The sequence below is a fragment of the Dasypus novemcinctus genome, chromosome 10 (assembly GCF_030445035.2).
Source record: "Dasypus novemcinctus isolate mDasNov1 chromosome 10, mDasNov1.1.hap2, whole genome shotgun sequence".
Classification (NCBI taxonomy): Eukaryota; Metazoa; Chordata; class Mammalia; order Cingulata; family Dasypodidae; genus Dasypus; species Dasypus novemcinctus.
In genome coordinates, this window is record NC_080682.1 from 99,202,705 (window position 1) to 99,208,795 (window position 6,091).

Genomic DNA, 6,091 nt, shown 5'->3' on the forward strand with positions numbered 1-6,091 from the left:
CTGGTCTTCTGAGTATACACCAACCCCAGCTCCAGCCACAGGTCCAATAAAAGTAACAGGAGAGGCTTGTGAACAAAGATCACATCTGAGTCCAACTCCATCACACTCAGGAATACAAACTCCAAGATAGGGCCAACTGACATGGCACTGAATTCCATCTACCATAACCATAGAACCTGTGGGTCCCTGTAGCCCTCAGTAGAACCAAAACCTGGGCTTGTATCTACTTTGGCTGTTCTCTGGGACCCTGCTGAGGCATGCATAAGTGTGACCCCTCTGATGACCTCCCAACTATTTTTTGGGGACTCATAGCCATATGAACTCATTTGTCCTTTCCATTTTCCCCTTTTATTCAAGGTCAAAAAGCAGTTGTTCACACCTGTTATTACATGTAGTCTGGGATAGTCTGCTGGTCTGAACTGACCCTTTTATTCAAGGTCTTTTTCTAGTTACATCATCAGCTGGTGCTTGGAAGTAATCCCTCAGTGCCAAGGAAGCTCATCCGTGGGGGTCATGTCCCATGCTGAGGGGGAGGTAATGCATTTACATGCTGAGATTGGCTTAGAAAGTGGCCTTGTTTGAGCAACATGGAGGCTCTCAGGAAGTAACTCTTAGGCATCCTGCAGCTCTAGGACTAGTTCTTATAAGCACAGTCATCAGGATCATAAGCACAGTCATCAGGATCAAGGGCTCATTGTTGGACCATCCTTCTTTATTGGTCTTAGCCATTGGACTTGGGGGATTGTTGCTGTTCCATTGGGGACATTGGGGAATGTGATAGAGCTACCCTGTCTAGGAACTCAGCATTCCCTCAGTTGTCGTTTTTAACTGTAACCACTATGGAAATATCCAAACATTTTTATGTACCCTGTATAAATCCCCTGAAGAACTCCCTCCAAACCGTGTGCCCCCTATCAATAACACCCCACTCCAGTATTCCTCCTCTGCCATAGTTGAACATCTCTGTGGTCCAAAACTTCTTCAAAAATGAAACCAAATGTATTGCCAGATTCTATTATTAGTAAAATGGAATATAGTGATGGGCTTAAAGGTTAGATATAGAATACATGCTAATTTAGAAAAATTAAATAAAGTAAAAATGAAAAAATGAAAAGGTTTGTTTTTGATGTTTTGCCTTTCATCACTGCAATAAGTGCTGCCCTCTATGTACAGTGGCAAGGCAATTTCTTCCATTTTTTCCTCAGTGTCTACATCCTTTCTTTTTCTTTTTTCTTTTCTAATTATTAAGTTTATCTTCACAAAAGTTTTAGGTCACAGTAATTCATATATACAATATATGGTACTCCCACATATCCAACACCAAACACTTTGTCCCTTTCCCAGCAATGATCTTTTTACATGTTCATAATATATTTGCTGCAGCTGATGTATAGATATTACAACAATAGCTTTCAAACACGGTTACCCTTGGGTTTACATTATGGTTTATATTTTAGACTATACAGTTTTCTAAATTTTTAGTTATGTTTTAAATTATGGTTTACATTTTAGCCTATAGACTTTTATACATTTTTGGCAAATTTAATATGTCCTGTATCCATCTTTGCATGTGGAACACTTCCAATGCCCCACAGTTACAGTGATTCCATCTAGTCAATAATTCTTTCCCCCTCCACTCAGGGCCCACAGTGACAATCAATCTTCACTGCTTGAAGGACCACATTCAGAGATACTTGCAACAATGCTGAGAATTTGACTTGCTCAACTGGCCTAACCCATTGGGAGCTACCAATTCCCTCTATTTGAGAACATCTGTCTTCCCCAGGATGTGGGTATACCTTGTGTATATTCAGAAGACCTGAATCTCTGGACTGCCCATATGATAGCCAGGCCCTGGGCATCAACAGACTTGCAACTCTTACCCTCTGGTTTATTGGACTTACCTCGGCCAGCTAACAGGGAGGTGAAGAAAGTCAACCGCCACACCAGGGAGCCAACAGTGCCTACAACTGCAAGCAGGATAATTGCATCCATCATCCATGTGGAATCTAAGGCCCCTCTCGATATAGAGGTGAAGTGGACATGACCATCTTAGGGTCCACAGGGTGAAGGAATAGAGTATGGATTAGAGTGGACTTAAAGATTTTCTATTATGAAACTATTGTGATTAGTAGTGGAAGAAAACTGATGTGGAGAAAGTACCCATGGTAACTGCTGAGGGTAGGGAGAGGGAAGAAGAGATGTGATGTGGGGACATTTTCAGGACTTGGAATTGTCCTGGGTGGTACAGCAGGGACAGTTGCTGGACATTGTATGTTCTGCCATGGCCCATTGGGTGGACTGGGGGAAAGTGCAAACTATAATGTAAACCATTATCCATGTGGAGCAGCAGTGCTCAAAAATGTATTCTCCAAATGCAATGAATGCCCCTGATTATGAGAGGTTATTGATATGAGAGGACTAGGGTGAGGGGGGTGGGGGGTATATGGGGACCTCATATTTTTTTAATGTAACATTAAAAGGAATAAAGGGAAAAAATGGAAAAAATTACTTATGGATGATGGGAAGCAGATGTGGCTCAAGTGGTGGAGTTTCTGTTTGCCATGTGGAGGGTCCACGGTTTGATCCCCATGTGGTGGGCTGACCCACGCATGGTGCTGCCATTAGCAGGGAGTGCTGTGACATGCAAGGGCACCCCCCACAAAGGAGTGTTCCACACACAGGGAGGGTACCCTGCAGGGAGAGCCACTGCATGTGAAAAAGGAGTGGAGCCACGCACACGGAGAACTGGCACAGCAGGATGATGCAATGAAAGGGAGATGCAGGTTCACAGTGCCACTGGATAATGCAGGTGAATGCAGAAGAAAACACAGCGAATGGACACAGAAAGCAGACAATGGAGGGAAAGGGAGAGAAATAAATTACAAAAAAACTTATAGAGGCAAGCCATATGAATAAAACTTTCTGTTCAGCATATTAATACCTAATTAATATAACAAGAAAATTCTCTGCCCCAAAGCTCCGTCCCATATTTATTTGGTGTTAGTCCTTTTCCATTTATTATTTCTGTAAAAATATTTTCTTCACATGGTTATAAATCTGTTTCGTTCTTACTCCATATATGATGGGGTTGAGCATGGGTGGCACTATGACATAAAGATTGGCCAGGAGTATGTGGACGTAGCGGGGGACATTCTGGCCAAAGCGATGTGTCATAAATGAAAAGAGGGCTGGTGTATAGAAGGCAAGAATTACACAAACATGCGAACCACATGTGTTGAGGGACTTGAGTCAGGCTTCACGGGAAGGAAGACGGAACACAGCACAGAGTATCTGAACATAAGAAAGAGCAATGGCTATAATGTCCAAAAATAGAATAGATATAGCAAATAAGCCATAAATAATATTGATCTTGATACTGGCACAGGACAGGCGAGCCAGACCCATGTGCTCACAATAGGTGTGGAGGATGACATGATTCCCACAGAAGGGCAACCGCAGTATGAGAAATACAAATGGAATGTTACCGATAAGTGACCTCACTAACACACCAAGACCAATCACAGACACGACTTTGTTGGTGAGGACAGTGCTGTATTGGAGTGGGTTGCAGATGGCCACATAGCGGTCATAAGCCATTGCCAAGAGCACTACTGACTCCATGCCAGTGAAATGGTGAATGAAAAACATCTGGGTGAGGCAGGCCTCAAAGTTGATCTCCCTGAGGCTAAACCAGAAGATGCCGAGCATCTTAGGGATGGTAGCTGTGGAGAGGCCCAGGTCAGCGGCAGCCAACATGACCAGGAAGTAGAACATGGGCTGGTGTAGGCTGCTTTCAGCCCAGATCACAAAGAGAATGGTGAAATTTCCTATGAGAGCAATCATGTACACAGCCAGAAAGGGAAAGCCAATCCAGAGGTGATGTGTCTCCAGTCCTGGAATTCCCAGCAGTAGGAAGGATGAGGGATGGAACTGAGTGTCATTGGGCAGGAACATCCTGCTTCATAATAAAAATACATAAGTCCATGGTCCTTACAAATGTCTGCTGACCCAACCTACATTTTTAAAGACCTAAAGAGGAATAAGAAAATCATAAAATTGTATTCATTCTCTTTCTACTTAATTGTCACAACTGGAAATGTACTTTATAGAGAGGACTGCAAAGGAGTGGCATCTCAATGCAAAGGCTCTGGAAGAAATTATGCAGCGGTTTAAAATAAAAATTCTACATAATATCTTTTTCCTTCTTAGCATACTTCCCTCTGTTAACTTACAGTGACCTTGTCACTTTAGTATGCTAAGATTTTTCCTTATTACCTATTTCATTAGTTACAGTCCATCAGCATCACCAACTGAATGGAAAATAAGGAAACTATAAATCATACCTTACTCATACCTTATACATGGAGCTCCCACCCCCACACAGGTATTCACCCAAATACACAATCTATTTTATAACTCACATCCATGCGAATAAGAGCGAGTTATTGTAAAGGTGAGACAATCATGATTTTAAGAACTTAAAATACATGGGAAATCTTCAAAGACAAGATTAGGTAGAAAATAATACATTCTGTGCATTAAAATTGTTAGGAGTAAAGCAAGTCTATCGTTTTAAAAATTACCCAAACTTTTCTTAAATGTTTTCAGGTACATTGATTATAACATTTGTTAGTAATCTTATTTCCAAACTATTCAATCATTTATTATGTGCAAATATTTATAGTAAAAGCTCTCTCTTTTGATCAGCTTTAATCATTTTGGGACTCCAGAGGAGCAGTACTAACCATGACCACAGTTTCAGTAAGGCAATGAGCCTTATGTAGGTAATGAATTGAAGCTGGCTAGTAAGCTGAGGAATCAACAGATAGATCTGGAACCTAGCAGAGAGTCCATGTGGACATCAGTAACCCCCAAGATGGCTGCTGGAAGAGCCCCGACAGCAAGATTCTACCTTTCAGAACAAAGACTTCTTCTGAAAGCCAGGACAAGCCCCAGATATTGCCCAAAGACTTTATCATTGGGCCTTCATGGGGGATTGATGGATGGGGTAATCAATCAAAACAGCAAACAGCTATAATTCCTCCTATGTCATTAGCAAAAGGGCGGAATAACTAATGGTTTAAAAAGCAGATGTGAGGCCTGAATGCACTCTTGCCTGTGGACCCCTGTTCCTTCCCTCTGAGCACTACTCTAACCTTTTTCTCCTCTGCCATGTGGCCCTTCAAGTAAAACCTGGGCGTTTATAACCTATAATGGGAATTGTAGTCTGTAAATCAGCCCTCTTTATCACTTTTCATCCTCTTCCTCTCTTCCTGGGACCCCTGATCTGTTATTTTCTCCCATTTCTCGGCCCTCCCTGCCTGAATAAACTACTGGCCTAATTCACCTGCCATGCTCTTGAAATTCATTTCTGCAGCATAGTCAAGAACCTAGACAAAATCTGGTAACAGAAGTGAAGGAAGCAAAGCCCATAGTAAGAGTGCCTGTGATAAACATGTTGGGGAAGAAGCCAGGCTACACATGGGGAAATGGCATGCCTAGGAGGAAATGGTAAACATTTGCAAAGAAATTATACCAAGGGCAGGAGACACTGTTTGCAGGAGATGTTCTGGGGAGGGTCCTTAGGAATACAGGCTTTTTCCATAATGTTATGGCTTTGTAGTTGTTGCAGAAAAATGGCACTCACTGGGACACAGATACTGATGACCACAGGCACAAAATGTATTGAGAAGCTTTCCCAATGGATGGCGTCAGATGAACATATTTCTTTTCCTTTTATTTCTACAATTATAACATGGGTATAATCTAAAGATAAATAATCCTTAAATCTGTTGTTAGTTAGTAGACTGATTTTTCTAAAATGTACATAAGGTTTTCAAGAAAAATTCAAATGGTTTAATAGAATTATTTGACCCTTTCTAATTGTAATCCTGTTCATTGCTTAAAACTTCCTCTTCAATGTGTCATGATGATGGGAACGAGTGTTGTTGGGGGGGGAGAGGGGGGGTGGGGGGATGGGGTTGAATGGGACCTCACATATATATTTTTAATGTAATATTATTACAAAGTCAATAAAAAATAAAAAAATTAAAAAAAAAAAAAAACTTCCTCTTCAGTCTTCTTTCCC

At 41.5% G+C, this 6,091-nt stretch overlaps 1 pseudogene; it reads right to left on the bottom strand.

Moving 5' to 3' along the window:
* Window positions 1–3,021: 3,021 nt before the first annotated feature.
* Window positions 3,022–3,957, bottom strand: LOC101431636 (olfactory receptor 52E2-like; annotated as a pseudogene).
* Between the last annotated feature and the right edge of the window lie 2,134 nt (window positions 3,958–6,091).